The 22,704-nt window shown below is 43.1% G+C and overlaps 1 protein-coding gene across 3 annotated transcripts in view; it reads left to right on the top strand.

The window, feature by feature from the left end:
• nfat5b (nuclear factor of activated T cells 5b) overlaps nt 1–22,704 on the top strand; it is a 253,303-nt gene that overhangs the window by 133,287 nt on the left and 97,312 nt on the right. Inside the window, exon 1 of one of the 3 annotated variants that reach the window (XM_059651737.1) lies at nt 10,649–10,738. The exons of the other annotated variants lie outside the window; for them this stretch is intronic. The gene's annotated coding sequence lies outside the window, so the exon portion shown is untranslated. Of the gene's footprint in view, nt 1–10,648; nt 10,739–22,704 lie in introns of those variants that run through there. 3 annotated transcript variants of the gene reach the window in all.

The raw sequence follows: 22,704 nt of genomic DNA, 5'->3' as shown, positions 1-22,704 counted from the left end.
CTCTCGTGCTCTCTCGCGCTCTCTCACTCTGTGATCTCTCGCTCTTGCGTGCGGTCTCTCTCGCTGTCGCGCGCGGTCTCTCTCGCTCTCGCGCGTGCTCTCTCTCGCTCTCGCGCGTGCTCTCTCTCGCTCTCGCGCGTGCTCTCTCTCGCTCTCGCGCGCTCTCTCTCTCGCTCTCGCGCGTGCTCTCGCGCGCTCTCTCTCTCGCTCTCGCGCGCGCTCCCTCTCTCGCTCTCGCGCGCGCGCTCTCTCGCTCTCGCGCGCGCGCTCTCTCGCTCTCGCGCGCTCTCTCGCTCTCGCGCGCGCGCTCTCTCTCGCTCTCGCGCTCTCTCTCTTTCTCACTCTCGCGCTCGCGCGCGCGCTCTCTCTCTCTCTCTCTCCACCTCGCGCGCTCTCTGTCACTCTCTCTCTCGTGCACTCTCGCTCTCGCGCGCTCTCTCACTCTGTGATCTCTCGCTCTTGCGCGCTCTCTCGCTCTCGCGCGTGGTCTCTCTCGCTCACGCGCGCGCGCTCGCTCACGCGCGCCGCGCTCGCTCTCGCGCGCGCGCTCTCTCTCTTGCTCTCGCGCGCGCGCTCTCTCTCTTGCTCTCGCGCGCGCTCTCTCGCTCTCGCGCTCTCTCTCTTTCTCACTCTCGCGCTCGCGTGCGCGCTCTCTCTCTCTCTCTCTCTCCACCTCGCGCGCTCTCTGTCACTCTCTCTCTCGTGCTCTCTCGCTCTCGCGCGCTCTCTCGCTCTCGCGCGCTCTCTCACTCTGTGATCTCTCGCTCTTGCGCGCTCTCTCGCTCTCGCGCGTGGTCTCTCTCGCTCACGCGCGCGCGCTCTCTCTCTCGCTCTCGCGCGCGCGCTCTCTCTCTCGCTCTCGCGCGCGCTCCCTCTCTCGATCTCGCGCGCGCTCCCTCTCTCGATCTCGCGCGCGCTCTCTCTCTCGCTCTCTCTCGCTCTCGCGCGTGCGCTCTCTCTCTCGCGCTCTCTCGCTCTCGCGCCCCCGCTGACTCTCGCTCGCGCGCGTGATCTCTCGCTCTCTCGCCCTCTCTCACGCGCGCGCGCTCTCTCTAGCACTCGCTCTTGCGCGCGCGCTCTCTCTCGCTCTCGCGCGCGCGCTCTCTCTCGCTCTCGCGCGCGCTCTCTCTCGCTCTCGCGCGCGCTCTCTCTCGCTCTCGCGCGCGCTCTCTCTCGCGCTCTCTCTCTTTCTCACTCTCGCGCTCGCGCGCGCTCTCTCTCTCTCTCCACCTCGCTCTCCCGCTCGCGCGCGTGCTCTCTCTCTCGCTCTCGCGTGCGCGTTTTCTCTCTCCCGCTCTCGCGCGCGCGCTCTCTCTCTTTCTCGCTCTCGCGCGCGCGCTCTCTCTCTTTCTCGCTCTCGCGCGCGCGCTCTCTCTCTTTCTCGCTCTCGCGCGCATGCTCTCTCTCTCTCTCTTGCTGTCGCGCGCGCGCTCTCTCTTGCTTTCGTGCTCTCTCGCTCTCGCGCGCCCGCTCTCTCTCTCCCCCTCTCGCGCGCCCTCTCTCTCTCTCCCCCTCTCGATCTCGCGCGCGCGCTCTCTCTCTCTCGCTCTCGCGCGCGCGCTCTCTCTCTCTCTCGCTCTCGCGCGCGCGCTCTCTCTCTCTCGCTCTCGCGCGCGCGCTCTCTCTCTCTCGCTCTCGCGCGCGCGCTCTCTCTCTCTCGCGCTCTCTCTCTTGCTCTCGCGCGCGCGCTCTCTCTCTCTTGCTCTCGCGCGCGCGCTCTCTCTCTCTTGCGCGCGCTCTCTCTGTCTTGCTCTCGTGCGCGCGCGCTCTCTCTCTCGCTCTCGCGCGCTCTCGCTCTCGCGCTCTCTCTCTTTCTCGCGCTCGCGCGCGCTCTCTCTCTCTCTCTCTCTCTCTCCACCTCGCGCGCTCTCTCGCTCTCGGGCTCTCTCGCTCTCGCGCTCGCGTGCGTGCTCTCTCTCTCGCTCTCGCGTGCGCGTGCTCTCTCTCTCGCTCTCGCGTGCGCGTTTTCTCTCTCTCGTTCTCGCGTGCGCGCTCTCTCCCTCTCGCGCCCGCTCTCTCTCTCTCTCTCTCGCTCGCTCTCGTGCGCGCGCTCTCTCTCTCTCTCTCTCTCTCTCACTCTCGCGCGCGCGCTCTCTCTTTCTCGCTCTCGCGCGCGCTCTCTCTCTCTCGATCTCGCGCGCGCACTCTCTCTCGCTCTCGCGCGTGCGCTCTCTCTCTCTCGCTCTCGCGTGCGCTCTCTCTCTCTCGCTCTCGCGCGCGCGCTCTCTCTCGCTCTCGCGCGCGCGCTCTCTCTCTCTCGCGCGTGCGCTCTCTCTCTCTCGCTCTCGCGCGTGCGCTCTCTCTCTCTCTCGCTCTCGCGCGCGCGCTCTCTCTCTCGCTCTCGCGCGCGCGCTCTCTCTCTCTCTCGCTCTCGCGCGCGCGCTCTCTCTCTCTCGCTCTCGCGCGCGCGCTCTCTCTCTCTCGCTCTCGCGCGCGCGCTCTCTCTCTCGCTCTCGCGCGCGCTCTCTCTCTCTCGCTCTCGCGCGCGCTCTCTCTCTCTCGCTCTCGCGCGCGCGCTCTCTCTCTCGCTCTCGCGCGCGCGCTCTCTCTCTCGCTCTCGCGCGCGCGCTCTCTCTCGCTCTCTCTCTCTCGCTCTCGCTCTCGCTCTCTCTCTCTCTCTCGCTCTCGCGCGCGCTCTCTCTCTCGCGCGCGCGCGCTCCCTCTCTCGCTCTCTCTCTTGCTCTCGCGCGCGCACTTTCTCTCTCTCGCTCTCGCGCGCGCTCTCTCTCTCTATCGCTCTTGCACGCGCGCTCTCTCTCTTGCTCTCGCGCGCGCGCTCTCTCTCTCTCTCGCTCTCGCGCCCGTTCTCTCTCTACACTGAACAACTTTGCATAATCTTGAACAGCAAACATTTCTCATGTTTATTTGAAATGCTTCACCTGTTGTCGGCTAAGCCAATAAACTGACTGGTTTCTAATTGGCACAAACAGTGCAATGTAATTTTGAACCAAGTCACTTAAAACAAGTCTTAGCAAAACTTAATTTCGCCACAGCATGGGTATTGTAATGTCTTCCTTGTGCTTTGAGTTTGTGGTATAGTTAGCTTCAACAAGTTTTGGCTTTGTTGACTGTGTTGAAGCTTTCTATAATGTCAGCCTTAGTGTAATAAGTGTAATTATCCTGAGAGATAATTATCAGGGAGAATTGTGAATAGAGTGCCTTTCTGGTAATGCAGTATTTTTAAGCCACCTCTTTAATAATATCTAGCATCTTTTCTTATTAAAATTGCCTTTTAATAAGTTCAACATGAACCTAACTGATGTCCTTTTTTGGTCAGGATTCTGCTTTTGTCCTGATGTTGTCTTCTGTATTTATATGTTGCTACCACCAAGTGAAGTCCACATCCTGGTCTATACCATAATTGGTTACATTTTACTTACAGACAAAAATACTTTAAGATACTTTGTAGCTTAACAGAAGTACAAGAAATTTCAAGGTGTCTTGAAATAGGTTATTATGTATTGATAAAGAATGACCATTGTTAGAGACAGAAACACAACACAAATTTTGATATTTCCCATGATTCATTCTGCACATTTCAGACAAACATCTAAGGTGTAATAAGAATAGAAATTGCTGAAAAAGCTCAGCAGGTCTGGCAGCATCTGTGAAGAGAACTCAGTTAATGTTTTGGGTGTGGTGACGTTCAGACAGAAGGAACTATTCTGAGGAAGGATCACCGGCCTCGAAATGTTAACTTTGATTTCTCTTCACAGATGCTATCAGACCTGCTGAGCTTTTCCAGCCATTTCTGTTTTGGCACATATAAACATGATTTGAGATTTCCTAGTTCATTAAAAGCACGTTTTAACAAGGTTGATCGGCAAGAAATCTCTCAAACTTTGGACAAAGGAAAGGTTAACCTTAAAAGTTACTTTTATTGTGGCAACAGATTGTCAATATTTTGATGCAAAGATCATGTTTACTGTGCTGTCATGACAATCCATTTTTTTCCACCACTAGATGTTCCAAATGAAACATAGAACTTTTAGGGAAATATATCCATTTTGTCATGGACAAGACCAGACCCCCTCAAAATATGTTAAGAAGGTGTTTTGGACCCTAAGTTTTTTTTATTTTCAGAGTAAAAGTGAGGTGCTGTGTTCCAGGTGCAACTTGATTGTTCAAACTATTCAATGCGAAGCAAAACACTATATTTAAAATGCAACAAAACAAAGAATGAATTGGAATAACTGTTTCTATTGTTCCAACGTTTCTTAAAAAAAATCCTCAAGGCCTCACAAGCTGTTTACTTTGGCTTTACAACTAGACAGCTGACACTTCTGTCTTATAGCCTCTCTCTCTTTAAATAAAATTAGGAGAAAATATCCTCTTAAAGCCACAGCACCATCACAGTTTTGTATAATAACGTTTATTCCATTGACTCCTAATTCCTGCTACTTGAAGAGAGGTTCACAGTTAGGTGTTGGATGTTACGAAAAATATACGAGATATACGTGATGCCACTTAGTGCATCAGTTCTGTTCTGCCATCAGTGTGAATTTAATTCCTGCACTGTCAGAGTTTACCGTGAAGGTCTCTCTTTCTCAGCCTCTCCACTCACCTGAGATGTGGTCACCCTTAAGTCAGACCACTACTAATTTTCGAATGAAAGAGCAGCCCTCTGATCTGGTAGGACTATGGCAACTTCACTTTTACCCTCTGTCAGTTTGGATCAAGGGCCACTAGACTTGGAAGTATTACCTCTGTTTAACTGACCACAGATACTGCCAGATGTGCTGAGTTTCTCCAGCACTGCCTGTTTTTGTTTCAGATCTCCAAAATCTGCAGTTATTTGTTTTATTATGGTCTGATTGGTGTCCCATGTCGTTTTAACAAGAATTGCTTGTATTTAGACTCAATTCCCTTTGAAATAAAGACCATCGTTCCATTTGCCTTCAGTATTACCTTTGAACTTGTTTGCTAGTTTTTCATGATTTATGCAAGAGGACCTGTGAACTCTTTCGTACTGCACCTTTCTGCTGTCTTTCCCTGTTTAAATAATATTCAACCCTTCTAATCCCAATGAGTTGCATAACTGCACATTTCCCCAGATTATATCAATCTACCAAGTTTTTTGGCCACTCACTTATCTGGCTCTGTGCCTCATAGACTCTTCATGTCATCTTCACTACTTGCTTTCTCACATGTTGTTTATCATCTGCAAACTTCATCCAGATAGTTAATGTGTAATGTGAATAGTTGTGGTTCCAGTTTTAGACACCACCTGCCATTCTGAGGAAGCCTGCTTCATTCCCAGTCTCTGCTTCTTGCCAGTTAGCCAATCCAGTATCAATGCCAGTGCCTTTCCCCAACACATTGCTCTGTTAGTTTATTTAGCAGTCTCCTGTGCAGCAGCTTGTCAAGAGTCTTCTGAAAATTCAAATACATGATTTCCACTGACTCTTGCCTATCTAATTTGGTTGTTACCTCCTCAAATAATGCTAACAGATTTGTCAGGTATGACCTTCCCTTGTCAAAGCTGTGCTGACTCAGCCCTATTTTCCCATGCACTTCCAAATATTCTACAGTTTCATCCTTAGTAATGGACTCTTAAAATTTTACTAATAATGGAGGTCAGGACAACCAGCCTAAAATTTCCTATCTTCCACTTCGCTCACTTCTTAAGCAGAGGTGTTGCGTTAGCCATTTTCCAGTCCTATAGAACCTCCCTGACGCCAGTGGTTCCTGAAGGACCAACAGCAATGCCTCCACAAGCTCCTCAACTATCTCCTTCAGGACCCTGAAGTGTAGTTCATCCGGTCCAGGTGAAATAGCTATCTTCGTACCCTTCAGCTTCCCCACTGATCTTTCCTTAGTAATGGCCACTGCACTCATCTCTGCTACCTGACTTTGTTTGATTTATTGTCACATGTACCGAAGTACAGTGAAAAACTTTGTTTATGAGCAGTACAGGCAGATCATAGTAAGCAAGGATGTACAGATCAAAAAGACTTAGAGGCACACAGGTTACTTTGCACAGGGTGAGCGCTATGTGAGATCAACGTTAGCAAGATCAGCATTATTTGAGGCTAGAGAGTTTATTCATCAGTCTGATAATGGCTGGGAAGTAGATGTTCTTGAACCTGGTGGTGCATGTGTTCAGGCTTCTGGAAGAGATTGTAGGAGATCATTACTGGGATGCGGTGAGTCTTTGATATTGGCACCCTTTCTGTGGCAATGAGCTGTGTAAATAGAATTCATGGATGGAAGGTTGGTGTCCATGATGGTCTGGGCTGTGCAGAGCACCTTCTGTAGTTCCTTATCGTCGTGTGCAGAGCAGATGCTATATCAGGCCATTATGCACCCAGACAATAAATATGCTTTCAATGGTGCATCTGTAAATGTTGCTGAGGTACCTTATGGACATGCCAAAATGTCTGAACAGCTTGAGGAAGAAGAGGCGTTGTTGTGATTTTGTGACTGTAGCAACTATGTGGGAAATCCAGGGCAGGTTATTGGTTATCACCACTGCGATGAACTTGATGCTGTTCACTTTTCCACCCTAAGTTCCATTGATGTAGGTGGGGGCATCTATATCAAGGACTTTCTGAAGTCAATGATTGGTTCTTTAGTTTCAAGGCTCTCTCTTGAAGCTCTTGTTATATGACTGGTGCCTTCAGCTGTGAAGTTTGATGCAACATACTGTTCTGTTCCTCCGCCATTTCTTTGTTCCCCATTACTATTTCTCCAAACACATTTCCCATCAGTCCAATGTCCAGTCTCCTCCTCTCTTACCTCTTGTATATTACCTCTTGTATATCTTTTTAAAAAAAACTCTTGCAAACTTAGTTTATATTACTAGATAGCTTACCATCATACTTCATCATCATTTCCCTCCACCAGTTACTTTTTCAGTTGTCCTCTGCTGGGTTTTAAGGGCCTCCCAGTCTCTGGCATCTCACTAGCATTCACCATATTGTGTTTGTTTTCTTTTGCTTTTATGCTGCCCCAGACTTGTTAGCCGTGGTTGCCTTCTCTTCCCTTTGTAAGTTTCTACTTCCTTTCAGTGACTTCCTGCTGTTCTTCCTGAATTACCCCGGAAACTCCTAGCATTGCTGCACTACTGTCTTCCATGCTAGGTTCTCCTTCCATCACCTCTCGCCAGCTCCTCCCTCATGTCACTGTAATTACCTTTACTCTGTTGTAATAACATTATAGCTGATTCCAGCTTCTCCCTCTCAAGCTGCAGCATGAATTCAATCATATTATGGTCACATCCATGGAGGGGCACCTTCACCTTAAGTCTTCCTCATTACACATCACCAAATCCAAAATTGCCTGTTCCCTTGTGGGCTGTACTACAAACTGCTCCAAAAACTACCTTTGAAGACATTCCCTGGATTTTCCCAGTCTACCTGCATGTTGAAGTCCCCTGTGATTATTGTAATAGTGCTATCCTTACGTGCATTTTATACCTCCTGATTTATTTTCTGTCCCACATCCTGACTACTGCTGGGGCCTACACATAACTCCCTTTTGCGTATTTATTTCCTTTGTGATTCCTCAATTCTACCTGCACAGATTCCATGACTTCTGACCTTTGTATTGCTTTTTGCTATCGATTTTAATTATATTTCTTATTAACAAGGCAGCCCTGTCCCCTTTGCCCATCTACCTGTTCTTTCAATAATAAGAAATAGGAGCAGGTGTAGACCATTCAGATCATTTAGACTGCTCTACCATTCATTTGGATTGTGTGATGAAATATAGCATTTTGCATTTTTGTAGCCTTAGACACTCTTCTGAGTTTGAACTATGGGATATTGCCAAATTAAAGCACTGGAAACTCAGTGCAACTTATTAGACTGTGCGGAGATTGGCAAAAGCATGGAAGAGACATCCACACACAGCTGGGCAGCTGTCCTGTACAATCACATTTTCTCTGCTCATAATGTAATTGGGTTGGGCGGTGACCTTACAGGTTTGTAAAATCATGGCAATTATAGATAGAGTGAATGTCAGGTATCTTTTGCTTAGGGTTGGGGATTTCAAGACTAGGAGACATTATTTTTAAAGTGAGGAGAATGATTTTAAAAAGATAGGAGGGAAACTTTGTTTACATGGAGCTAGTGGTTCATACGCGGAATAAAATTCCGGATGAAGAGATGGCTGCGAGTACAGTCACAACATTTAAAAGACATCTTGGAGAAGTACGTGAATCAGAAAGGTTTGGAAGGAAATGGGCCAAGCGCAGGCAGGTCAGACTAGTTTAGTTTGAGATTATGGTCAGCATGGACTGGTTGGACCAAGGGGTCTGTTTCTGTGCTCTTTGGCTCTATGACCCTTAGTCTCTGTGAAGGTGTGTATCCTTTGATGTTCAGTTCCCAGACCTGATCCCCTTGCAGCCACAACTCTCTGATGCCCATAGTGTTATAGTAGCCAATTTCAATTTGAACTGCATGCTCATTTACAACAACAACAACAAAAACAAAGTTGCTGGAAAAGCTCAGCAGGTCTGGCAGCATCTGTGGAGGAGAAAACAGAGTTAACGTTCTGGGTCCGGTGACCCTTCCTCAGAGAGGTTCTCCTAGAGACCCTTCGTCTGAGGAAAGTCACCGGACCTGAAACTGTAACTCTGTAACTCTGTTTTCTACTCCTCAGATGCTGCCAGACCTGCTGAGCTTTTCCAGCAACATTTTGTTTGTGCATGCGCATTTATCTTGTTTTGTATAGAGATTGCATTTAAGTACAGCACCCTTGGTTCTGCATTTGACTTCCTCATTTTAATAGTTGTCCTCTTATCTGCTGCCCCTGAAGTTAGGTTCTTGAGCCTTCCTCTGCTTTAAAGAGGTCTAAATCATTATAACCACCCTAATTTGCGTTTCCGCTCAGATCCTGGTCCCAGATCAGTTCAGGTGGAGTCCGTCTCAAAGGGATAGTACATTCCTAACCCAATATTGTTGCTAGTGCCCCACAAAATGTAAAGTCTATTTCCTGCATCACACCTGTAGCCATGCACTCACTTCCCCAAGTTTCTAATCTCTATACCAATTTTTACAAGGCTTGGGGAATAATTTGAGTGGTTATAATCCTTGAGGCCTTGTATTTTAATTGTATCCCGGATTCCTGATTACCCTCACGCAGGACCACTTGCTTATGTTCCTGATGCCAATATGGATCACAGCAACTGGATCCTCCACTTCTAGTCCAACATCCTTTCAGGCCAGCTTGAGATGTTCCTTATCTTGACGCCAGGCAAGAAACACACCATGTGGAACTCTCAATACTGCTTGCATCGGATACCATTTGTATCTTTAATTTATAGAACTCTCCACCACTACCACTACTTTTTGCTGCCCCTGCTTGAATGGCTTCCTGCACCATGGTGTGGTGGTCAGTTTGCCCATTTCATTATAGTCCTTTTCTGCATTCACACAGGGCACAATTACCTTACACCTATTGGACAAGGTCAAGAGCTGAGGATCCTCCAGTGATAAAGTCAGCACTCCTCTACTTGTCTGATTTGTAGACTTACATCCCTATCCTTGATCTCCAGCCAAATTTGAATTACTTAACTAACAGGTGTGACTGCATCCTGAAACACAACATATGGTTAACTCTTTCTCCCTCCCCAATGTGCTGCAGTGTTTATAACTCAGACTCTAAATTATCAGCTCTGAGTCAGAGTTCCTCAAGCAACTAATGCTTGCTGCAGATGTGGTCATTTTGAACCAGTATGGAGTCTACCAGCTCCCACATCATGCACAACACATCACCTGGCTCTGCACCTCCAAATTATTTATTTAAGTTTTAGATTTCTTGTTTCTCTTTAGACTTTAATCTGTAAAATACTTTTCTATTTACCTTTTAATCTAAAATAAATGTAAAATAGCTATTGGTTATTACCAATCAATGAATTTGCATTTTTACTTTTTATTGACTATTTCCAATCTCTAGGTATCCACTTCTATTGGCTCTTCTCTCCCTCTCTTGCTGTCTCATTGTGTTCACTCTCCATGCTTGGCCTCCTCTCTTACTCTCTCTCTTACACGTTTCTATGTCCTGCTCAGTGTCAGTGTCCTTCCGCACTGGTTTCATTTTGCCCTTCTGCCTCAAATTCCCTTAGACCTTAGTTGAATATTAAAGAAGAGAACTGAATTCTCACCAATGAGAGAAAAGGAAGGCCTGATCACATCCTCCTCTTCAGTTTTGAAAGAAAACGGAAATTGCTGAAAAAACTTGGCAGGTCTGGCACTGGTCACTCACCAAATTTGTCTCCCTTGTTATCTCTTAGCTGCACCCGTAAAGATTCTGCATCTTCTGATCCAAGCTATTTCTTGCTATTGTACTGGCTTCACCTCATTAAATCTTGTCCCGTACCCTTCCGTGGCTGACTTCTGAAAAGTCACATACCTCTGAATATTTAGTTGTCATGAACAGCTGCTTGCATCTGGGCTTTAAACTACTAGGAAGATGTTGTATGGCATATGTTCAGTTAATGTTCTCAGTGTTAAGAAGGGAAGATTCCTGAAGTGGGTATTTGTATGGAGGACCACTTCTGAAAGAACAACTTTTTTTTTAACCACCAGAAAGGTTGTCATACTAGTTGCCTGAGTACAATATCAAATGTATTCATTATGAAGAATTCCCTGGAAACTGACAACTTAGTAAGAAGCAAATCAGAGATAACGTTTCAAAGTTTCCACTACTGCATTGGCAAGACTTGATGGACTGACCCACCAGCTAAATGAAATTATTTGGAGAGTTAACATGACTTTATATTGAATTTTATTGGGTAAGTGTAAAGGGAGCTGCATCCTTTAAGAGATGCACATCACTGCTAAGAACCTAGGCTGAATTGTTTGTTTTTAATTTTATAATGTTGATAGAAAGTATTATATGCAATGTTCACAAGAATAAAGGACTCCATTGACCAGTTGAATTAAAATGTAAACATGATTGACAATCACTCTCTAACAAGTATGATTATCCACCTAGGAAATTCTGTGTCACTCGTTATTAAATTACAGCTGTTAGTGCTTTCCAGTGATTCTTGTTTCCAGCAATTTTTATTTGCATGTCCACTTGAAACAGTAGTATATGGATTGTTTGGTTATTAAAACTTTGTCACTACAGCACACTTCCATTCTTTAGATATCTCTGTTTTTGTACAAAATAGGAGTGGAGTTGGTAAATTGACTCAACTGACTACAAGCTAAATGTGGAAAAACAAAGTTTATTTTTAGTGCCTGATTAGAACAGAGATAAGGACAAACTTCTTCAGCCAGTGGGTGGTGAATCTATGGAATGCACTGCCACAGATGGCTGTGGAGGCCAGGTCATTGAGTATATTTTGGGAGATCAAGTGTTACGTGGAGAAAGTGGGAGAATGGGGTTGAAAAACTTAGCAGCTGTTGAATAGTGAAGCAGACTCTTAGGGCTGAATGGCCTAAGTTATGCTCCTGTCTCTTGTGGTCTTCAGGTAGATGTGGGAGAAATGGGTTTTAGGGGCCTTATTAATACTGGTTCTAGGGAAGGACAGAGCAAATGGGACAGGTTCCACCTGAATCATGCTGAGACCAGATTTCCTGGCAAATCGCATAACTAGGTTGTAGGTGGGGCATGAAATAGTGTAAATGGGGGAAATTAGAACATAAAAATTAAAGGAAAGGCAGGACTGTTAGTGACGAGGCTAATTGTTACATTCTGTCCCTTCCTTTTCTCGTGTGACTTATTGCACAAAATACTTGTACAAGAATAGGGAAATTTAATAATAGAACAGTCTTAAAGGCTTTGTATCTGAATGCATGAGGCATTCATAATAAATCGATGAGTTAGCAGTAGAAGTAGAGACAAATGATTATGATTTGGTTGTTATTATTAAGAATGTGATTACAGGGAAACCAGATTTGGGAATTGAATACCAAGGGTATTCCTAGGCAAGAAGGAAAAGGAGGTGGTGTAGCTTTGTTAATAAAGGAATCAGCGCTGCTATGAGAAATAACATCAGCACAGGAGATCAAAATATAGACTCTGGGTAGAAATAAGAAATAGCAAGGGAAGAAAGTCTCTAGTTTGACTAATCTATAAGTCTGCAAACAGTGGGGGTAGGGCATAGTATAAATCTGGAAATTATTAGGGGTTTGTAAGAAAGGCACAACAATAATAATGGGTGATTTTAATTGGTACATCGACTGGATCAATCAAATTGGTACGTTTAACCCTGAAGGAGAGTTCATTGAATAAATTAGAGATTTATTTCTTGGACAATATATTGTGGAATCAACCTGGATGCTGGCTATTCCACACACGGTATTGTGTAATGAGATGAGATTTGAAATGACTTTACAGAGACCAATATCCCGTCACCAAATAACCCATTATTTAAATGTGGAAAGTTCTTGACAGTGATGCAGCTTCCTCTGAGCCACTGAACAAAACCTCTGACACTCGTATTAATATGTCAGCCAGAGCTCTTTGGGGCAGTTAATCTGGTCTAATCAATCAGAAGATGTCCACCTGGCTGACCTCGTTACAGGATTAATTAATGATCTCATGGTAAAGGAGTCTCTGGGAAAGAGTGATCATAGCATGCTAGAATATCATATTCAGATAGAGCCCAAAAAAATCTCGAGTCCCATTCCAGAGTTGTGGAGTTATGCAAAGGTAGTTCTACACTGTAAGGGACAGACTTGGCCCGGGTGGACTGCACAGGAAGACTAAAAGGGAGGACAGTTGATGGGTAATGGGAGGTGTTCAACGAGATGCTCAGTTGCTCCCTACTGAAATATTTCCAGCAAGGAAGAAAGATTGCAGGAGGCAGAAAAAGTCATCTGTGGCTAAGCAAGAAAGTTGAAGACAAAAATTAAGGCTTACCATATTGGAAAGATGAGTAGCAGGCTAGAAGATTGGAGAATTTTTAAAGATCAAGTAAAAGTTACTGAAAATTTAATTAAAAAAACAAAGGTAAGTTATGAAGGAAAATTAGTGTAAAATATAGAAATTAAAGCAAAAGCATCTACAAGTATGTAAAATATTTAAAGGCAGAGAGTGAGTGGGAAAGCCTTGGTAAAAGTGTGGCCCAAAGACTGGGAGGGAAGAAATGATCAGCACGGTCTGATTTTTAGATCAGAATTTTGAGTTCTGATTGAGATAGTAGGAGACTTAAACACAGTGGACCATTTTGTAGGAGAGTGATTAGGATAGAAGGAATAGGGGAACTCTGGTTCAGCTGGATCGATTCTGCTGTGAAGTATCTAGGGAGGGTAATTTGTGATTAGGTATTTTTGAGAAACAGGTGGGTTATATTGCATGAAATATGGCAGCCTCTGATGTAGGGTAGCCCATATTGATAAGGAATAGTGCTAAAGATGGTAGGTTAAGTTTGATTTTTTTTTAATCATTGAAAATTTTTATTGTCTTAGTGGATAAATGCATACAGATATGTACATAAATACCAGATAGTCCCAGGTTTTATCCCTTGATGCATGTTTTATGAATGACAGTGCACTATAACGCTATCTTGTTTTGGGTGGAAAATCACCCCTGGTTTCCAGTCTTGATAACAATTCATTGACGGTGTTGCAATATGCGCATGTAATGATGTTGGGAAAGGACTGACCGAGCTTTGCTATGGTTTCTCTTCATTGTCAAGTTGGCTGCTTGGGACCAGGTGACAGTAGGTGAGAAAATTGGGGTAAAACGCACAGTAGTATAGTGTAACTCCAGTGTAGTTTCTTTATTCAAATTTCTTTCATATTTCTTTATATTAAAGTCCTACATTTCTATGATATCAGTGTTATTCAGTTCATAATGTTGGATAATTAAACTGTCGAGGAAGGAATAGATGACCTTTTTAGTATTTTTCTTACCATTGAATTTGTATCGAACAATGCTATATTTTATCTCAAAGTAAATAATGTAGAAACTACATAATTATTTAATTCCCCCAAGGTTGGAGTCCAGCTTTTGAAACAAATCCAAATTATTGTTGCATACTGTCGCTTACTTGCAAATGTTATTTTCTACAATATAAATGTTATTTCTGAATTTTATTTTCCATATATGGTATTGCCATATTGCCACTTTATTCTCTGCCTCATCAGGCAGCATCTATGGAGAAAGAAACTGTTAATGCTCCAAATGAATAACCTGTCATCTGAACATAAAAGTTAGAAATATTACTTAATTTAAACAAATACAGAGGGAAAGTGAGTGAGGGAGAACAGAATGAAAGCTCTGTGATAATTTAGAAAACTTCTAAATTAGAAGAGATTAAGTGAACAGAGGAATGATGAAAATACTTGGTGGTGAGGCAAGTTTTAAAAATATAGTTTTAAGAGCTGCAAATGACTGTTATTATCGCCAGTTGTTGCCTGAAAAATTGGATAGAAGTTGTGATTTGATTGGACACAGAGGCTGTAAAATAGCTAATTGAAAGATGAAATGCTGTTCCTCAGCTTGTATTGAATTTTATTGGGAATGTGTAAGAAACCAGGAATGGAGTTGGGTAGAAAACTAAAATGACATGATACCTTATCAAAGTGCCTGACTGAACCAACCATAGGAAGTTAGGGATAGCATCAAATTGAAAGGGGGGGAAAAAAACCCACAATATGACAAAGATGAGTGGTAAGCGAGAGGATTGGGAAAGTTTTAAAAACCAAAAGATGATCAAGAGAATGTAACCATGGAGGGAAAGTTCGCAAGTAATACAAGATGGACAGCATGAGGTACTTTAAATATATACAAAGGAAGAGAGAGATCAAAGTGAACATAGGCCCCTTGGAGAAATGAGGCTGGGGAAGTAATAATGGGGAACTAGTAAATGGCAAAGAACTTGAATAAATACTTTCAGTCAGTCTTCACAGTAGACGATACTAATAGCATTCCAAAATTGCTAAATAATCAAGGGCAAAAGGAGAAGAGAAATAAATGTAATTACCTAGTTTTGCTTTTACTTTTTACTTAGTAATAATGTGGTTAAAGGCCACAATGTTTCTTGGAGTTAATGGGATGCATCATAGGATGTTAAAAGATGTACCACACAAAGATACTGGATGGGCTGGCAGGAATCTTTTAAGAATCTTCAGCTGGAATCATTGTCGTAGGTCTAACCAGTCAATTCTGATCATAATTCCAAATTAAACCAGTCCCACCTGCCTGAGCTTGGCCTACATCTCTCTTTTTCGTGTACTTATTTAAATATTTTTTGAACATGGTAACTGTACCTGCATCCACCACTTCCTCTGGAAGTTCATTTCACATACGAACCACTCCCTGTGTAAGAAAAAAGAAATTGCCCCTCGTCATTTTTTTTAATGACTTTTTTCTATCACTTAAAAATATGCCCCCAATCTTGTAATCCCCCATCCTGAGGAAAATACACATGCCATTATCCTCATCTATACCCCTCATAATTTTATAAACTTCGACAAGGTCACTTCTCAATCTCCTATGCCCCAGTCTAAAATGTCCCAACCTGTCCAGCTTCTGCTTATAACTTAAACCCTCCATTCCTAGCAACATCTGGGTAAATCTCTTCTGAACCCTCTCCAGCTTAGTAATATCCTTTCTATAACAGTGAGACCTGAACTTGACACAGTCCTCCAGAAGAGGCCTTACCAGTGTCTTGTACAACCTCAACATAATGTCCCAACTCCTATGTTCAAAAGGTTGAGCAAAAGCGTGTTAGATGCCTTCTTAACCACCCTATTGTGATGCAAACATCTAAGAATTGTATACCTGAACCCCTAGGTCTCCATTCTATAACAGTACCCAAGGTTGTGCTTTTAATTGTTTAAGTCTTGTCTTTGTTTGTTTTTATCAAAATGCAACACCTTGCATTTATCCAAATTGAACTCTATCTGCCACTCTTCAGCCCATTGATCCAAACAATCAAGATCTCCTTGTAATATTAGATATCCTCCTTCACTGTCCACTACACCACCAACCTTGGTGTTATCTATAAATGTACGCTTAATGTGCTTTCTATATTCTTATCTCAATCATTCATATAAATGGTAAATAAAAGCAGACCCAGCACTCACCCCTATGGAACACTGCTGGTCACAGGCCTCCAGCATCACCATCACACCCTGTCTCCTGCTGTTTAACTAATTTTGTATCCATTGACAAGCTCACTCTGAATCCCATGTGATGTAACATTACTGAATAGTCCACCATGCAGAGCCTTGTTAAAGGTTTTACTAAAGTTCAAATAAACAATGTCGAGATACTGGAAATGTCTCAAGGATTGGAAAACTGTCAATGCACACCCTTACTTAAAAATGAAAAGAGACAAACCCAGGTATCTAAAGGACCAAAAAAACCACTCATGCTGGAAATCAGAAGTAAAATTTCTTGAATAACTGAGCAGCTCTGCCAGCATCTGTGGAAAGAAGACAGAGTTAACATTTCAGATCCAGAGACGCTTCTACAGAACGGAACTAAACTGAAGAAGCATCACTACCTGAAATGTTAACGCTGTTTTTTCCGCAGATGCTGACAGATCTGTTGAGTGTTTTTACAGCAATGTCTGATTTTGCAACAATAGGCCAGTTGGTTTTTCATCTGTTTATTGTGAAAATGAGTCTATAAGAGACGTACAAGCAGACCACTTGGAAATACATATGATCAAGAAGATTCAGCATGTCTTCATGAAGGAAAGACCATCCCTGCCAAATTTCTTAAATTCTTTTGAGGTGGATACAAACAGGAAAAATAAAGAGGAAGCAGTAGATGTGATATGTTTAGATTTCCAGAGGTATTTGATACATATGTTAAGCTACTGAATGAAATGAGGGCTCATGGTTTTGGAGGTAACATATATTAATGTGGATAAGGGACTGGCTAACTAGTCGAAGATGGAGAGTTGTTCAGATATTTGGAGCACTTTCAGGGTGGCAACCTGTAACTTGTAGGATGATCAATACTGGTGCTACAATTATTTACCGTATATGTTAAATACTTGGATGAGAGAAATGAAGATACGACAGTCAAATTTGTGAATGGCACATAAATAGGGAAGGCAAGCGGTGAGGACAAGACGTATTCTGCAGAAGGATATAGACCAATTAAGTGAATGGGCAAAAATGTGGCAGATGGAATATTATTGGGGCAGCACGGTGGCTCAGTGGTTAACACTGCACCCTCACAGCGCCAAGGACCCGGGTTTGATTCCAGCCTTGGGTAACTGTCTGTGCAGAGTTTGCACATTCTCCCCGTGTCTGCATGGGTTTCCTCCGGGTGCTCTGGTTTCCTCCCACAGCCCAAAGATGTGCAGGCTAGGCGGATCGGCCATGCTAACATTGCCTGTGGTGTTCAGGGGTGTGTGGGTTATCGGGGGGTAGGTCTGGATGGGATGCTTCAAGGGACGGTGTGAACTTGTTGGGCTGAAGAGCCTGTTTCCACACTGTAGGGAATCTAATCTAATCATAATGTAGAGATATGGAGAAAGACTGCAGGGAGTTGTAATACAGAGGTTCGGAGTCTTTGAGTGTATACCACAAAAAACTAGTGTCCATGTTCAGCAGGTAATAGGGAGGCTAATGGAACAATTTCAGAGAATGCTCGAGAAATTCCGGTTAAGCTGGATTTGTGCAGAGATCAGCACAGGTAACATTTCGAGTCTGGTATGGATCTTTTTCAGAACTAAAGATCTCAGTGAAACATACAAGATTTTTTTGGAGACAAGGTAGCTGCAGAAAAGTTATTTCCCCCTGTAAGAGAGTCTAAGAACAAAGGGAATAATGCCAGCATAATGGGTTGCCCATTTAACACACACATGAGGAGCAATTTCTTTAGAGGATAGTAAATCTGAATTATTTAACACCGGGGCTAGTAGAGGCTGGGTCATTAGGTAGACAGATTTTTAATCAGTAAGGGAATCCAAGGGTTATTCAGAAAAGGCAGGAAAGTGGAGTTGAGGATTATCAAGTCAGTCATGATTTTTATGAATGGTGGAGTAGACTTTTAGGAGCTGAATAGCATACTTCTGTTTTTCTGTCTTATGGTCTTAACATTTAGCTGTCTGCAAACGAGAGTGAGATTCCCCAGTTTAGAGGAAGCCATATCAGAGTACAAATTCAGTATAACAAATTAAAACAAGTGCAAGTAAATTTCTGTTTCAGCTGGAAAGTGTGTTTGTGTCCAAGCTAGCTGGAAGGGAGCGGTAAAAGGCAGTTATTATATCTCCTGTTCTTCCGTAGGAAGATTCTGTGGAAAGAAAACAGCTGTTGGGGTCATTGTGAAGTGATCATCGAGATGATTTGTTTTGAATGTTGAAAGATGACAAAGATGTGTTTAATGAGGAAACTATGATGGAGATGGCAGAATTTGCAAAAGATAATATACAGAGATAGTTTAACAACAGTTGAAACATATTTGGAACTGGCCAAATTTTAAAGGAATTGTCATACATTGGTGTCTTCTATTGATTGAGGGAAAATTATTCTGGTTCTTAAGATAAATTGTTTCTTTTAATTCCTAGGCAATGAAAAATAACGTGGTGGAATCCAGTTAATTGAGTGTTTTTGTAAAATAAGGTAGTGAATAGCTTTGTGAAATGTGAGGTAACAACGCTAATTGTGTTTCAGAAAACATCATAAAACATGTCAAAACTTCAATGATTTCTCTGTCCAGTTAAGTAGATTGCTGTTTTAATCACTGAGATGTCTGATATATACAAATAAATGTAATTACTATTCAGCTAGTAACATCTTTGTTTCTGCAAAACTATGAAATGTGGAATGGAGACATACAGATTGACATGCATTCAATTTAAAGTTGCTCAGGAAAAGCAGCCTGAAGCAAGTGCTTGGCATACAGGTGTGGATGTGGGTAAGCTGAAAGGCAGTTTCAATTTACTATTACCACATGATTTTCTTTTATTTAAGTTAAAACAAAGTAAAGGCTCAAGAGCCTGTATCCCCTCAAACTCCTCCCACCAATACCCCCGAGTCTATAAGATAAGGAGCAGGAAGATTAAAGAGGATTTGAGGAAATTATTTTGGGTATTTACTGGGTAATTGGAACTCACTGCTTAAAAGGATGGTTGCAGTGATAACCCTCAAGACATTGAAGAAGTATTTAGATCTGCCGGGCGCTGAAAAGTGGATTAGAATACTTAGATAACAAAGTATGGGGCTGGATGAACGCAGCAGGCCAAGATGCTGCTTGACCTGCTGTGTTCATCCAGCCCCACACTTTGTTATCTTAGATTCTCCAGCATCTGCCGTTCCCATTATCTTTGATAAGAATACGTAGATACGGGATGACTGGTATGGATACAAAGGGCTAAAATGCCTCTTTTCACCCTCTGAGCCAATGTGTCATTCTACCCCACTTCCCATCACCCTTTTTGACCTTATGGGCAACTTAGTTTCAACCCATCCCTCACCCTTTACCTTTCACCTACATTGCCAACTCCTCTACGATCCACCAGTGACGCTTTTCAGGAGTCAACAAAAATGAAGCTCTGTTGGATAAAATTCGAAGTGTTTTTCAAACTTCATATATTGAAAAAGCATTCTGATTCATCATAACCCCATAATCATAAACAATCCTTCTAAAATAATTTCATTTTAGTGCACCAACATTGAAATTTATGGTCTGTCATCAAAGTTCCTAAAACTACTTGTAGCTGTCAATCAAACTGAAATGAAAGCCATAGATAACGCAGTGTGGAGCACAGCAGGCCAGGCAGCATCAGAGGAGCAGAAAAGTTTGATGTTTCTGGCTGGGACCCTTCTTCAGAAATGGGGGAGTGAGAAGGGATCTCTGAACTAAATAGAGAGGGGAGGAGTGGGGCTGGGGAAGGTAGGTGGGATGGTGATAGGTGAGCGCAAGTAGGCAGTGGTGGGGATTGGTCAGTGAGGTGGGAGGAGCAGGTAGGCGGAAGAAAGATAGACAGGTTGTGTCAGGTCAAGGAGGCAGGGATGAGAGGGAGGGTTGGTCATGGGATGAGACTGGGGTCGGGGAGATTTTGAAACTAGTCAAGTCCACATTGAGACCACTAGGTTGTAGACTCCCAAGGTGGACTGTGAGGTGCTACTCCTCCAGTTTCCAGGTGGTGTCATTGTGACACTGGAGGAGAACCATGATGGAAATGTCCCCCGGGATAGGAAGAGGAGTTGAAATGGTTGGTGATGGAAGGTTTTGTTGTTTGTCATGAACAGAGAGTAGGTCCTATATAAAGTGGTCTCTGAGCCTCCACTTGGCCTCACCAATGTAGAGGATACCTCATCAGGAGCAGCAGGTGCAATATACCGTGTTGACAGATGTGCAGGTGAACCTCTGCCTGATCTGACAGGTTTGTTTGATTCTTTGGATGGAGGTGAGGCGGGGAGGTATAGGGGCAGGTGTAGCGCTTCCTGTGATTGCAGGAAAAGGTGGTGGGGAAAGTGGGGAGTGTGGAACGGATGAGGCAGTTGAGGAGAGAGGGGTCCCTATGAAAGGCAGATACGGGTAGGGAGCAAAGTATATCTTTGTTTCTGGGGTCGGATTGCAGGTGGCGGAGAATGATGCATTGAATCCAGAGGTTAGTGGGGTGATCTGGGAGTACAAGGGGGATTCTGTCTTTGTTTTGTTGAGGGGAAGGGACGTGAAGGCAGAGGTGCAGGAAACGGAAGAACTGCAGTTGAAAGCATTTTCAACCACTGAAGGAGGGGTGTTGCGCTCCTTGAAATAAGAGGACATCTGGGATGTTTGGGAGTGGAAAGCCCCATCTTGGGAGTAGACGCGGAAGAGGCGGAGGAGTTGTGAGTAGGGGATCGCATTCTTGCAGGAAGATGGGTGGGAGGAGGTGTCGTCTAGGTAGCTGTGGGAGTCTGTGGGCTTGAAATAGATGTCAGTTTCAAGGTGGTCACCAGAGATGGAGCCTGAAATGAAAGCTACCCCACTTTGATATTGGATTCTTGTGAGATCAGTCAATCATCATTAATATAGCACTGGAAATATTGAAGTCTAAATGATCAGACTTAGTTAGATGCAATCATTTTTATTTTATAAGAATACACACACTGGACTTTTCCTCAAACATTAAAAAGTCTGGTATTTTAAAATATCTTTGCTGTCTTGACAGAACCTTTGGACTGTTCTTTGACAGCGCTTGTATGCTTACTGATCTCATCCATCCCATCAAGAATTCTAATGATTGGTTTAAGGCCTACTGTCGAGCTCTTTGCTGTTTCAATCAATGTCAGAACATTTCTTGGTATCCAATACCACTTGAGACTAAGTCATAAATAGGTTGCTAAGATTGTTCAAGTGGAGTAGGTGGGTTCTTCCATTATTTTAAATTGCGAAGTTTTGCTTTTTTAACTTGGACAGCTATAGTATGTTTTGGTTACATTTCTTGAGATGGGAGTAATATGGATTTTAGGCTTGAAGCAGTTTGTTCATTTGGAAAGATAAGATTCTGTCTGCTACTGATCTTTTTAATTCTGATTTCCTGGCATGATTGACTGACTCTTCATTCACTGTTTAATCTATGTTAATGCTGCATATCTGTCACCACATATCTTGGCATCTTACCAAGGGTGATCTGCAATCTCCCAGGTATCACCCAGTGCCAGTTGTTGATGTTGAAAATCAGGTATTTGGATTGAATACATTCCATAATTGGTTCAAGCGCATATAGCTTCACTCTTCTGTAGAGGAATGCAACTTCTTGTGGTCATCAGTGAGAGTTTGTTAACCTGTTTGCTCAGAGGAGGCCATTGTTTTCTGATTATTGACTACATCAATTTACAGAATAACTTTCAGAATAACAGGGGAGAAAGTGAGAAAAGACAGAACTGACAAAAAGAGAAAAAGTTGTTAAAATTAACTTCACTTTCTACAAGGCACTTAAGATTCTTATCTCATAAAATGGTTGCAAATTATGCATTTGTTAAACAAGTACAAAGTATGGAAAATATCATTGAATTAAAAATGAATATTGTTATATTTTAACATATAACCTTAAAGTCATTATTAAAATTATAAGGGTACTTTATGTTCAGCAGATTTTGTCAAGTTTTCACATTTTCAGAATATGTTAAACTTCAAGTATTTAAGGAGGTTGGAACGGGCTGTGAACAAATTTGGTATCTCTGTTTCATGCATCTAATGTCCTGCTAATATTGTGCTTTTAAGTTTGTTAATTATTATGTACAATATAAATACAAATTCCAAACTTGAGTGTGGATGACCGCGTTATTGATATTGTATCTGTTTTTGAATCCATTTCAAATTCTGATGAAGTAAAGACATCAACTACCTTCCATTTTTTATTTACTATTAATTAGCCTTTTCGGTTTCTGATCTCCTCCATTTTACTAATTACTGTTTTGGCCAGCAGTATGGATCATGCCAAAAGAATTTTTGTTTTGCTCAGAAGACTTCATCTTGACGGGGAGAAGTGCATGCAACAGTGGTCCCATTTTGTTTTTCACGTACTCATTCATCCGATTTGTGCCTATTTATATTTTTGTAATGCCTTTTAAGATGGAAAGTAGTTATGATTTTAAGTTTAGCTTAATTTTCTTTCATTTTAGTTCCAGGAATTTGCCTATCAAGCAGAGTGTCTCTTCAACAGTTCTTTATTTTGCATTTCTGAAGATCATTTTTAATTATTTGACTATGAGCAGCCCAAATTGATTTATAATGTATCAATGTTTATCTTATTTTGTGCTGACCCTGATTGGAAACCTGAAGAGTATTGTATGTACACTGTCTCCCAGTTAAAAGAGAACCTTCCAATGTCACATGCTGCTTCTC

This window comes from Stegostoma tigrinum, chromosome 16 (genome assembly GCF_030684315.1).
Source record: "Stegostoma tigrinum isolate sSteTig4 chromosome 16, sSteTig4.hap1, whole genome shotgun sequence".
Classification (NCBI taxonomy): domain Eukaryota; kingdom Metazoa; phylum Chordata; class Chondrichthyes; order Orectolobiformes; family Stegostomatidae; genus Stegostoma; species Stegostoma tigrinum.
This window is presented reverse-complemented; position numbering and strand designations above follow the sequence as displayed.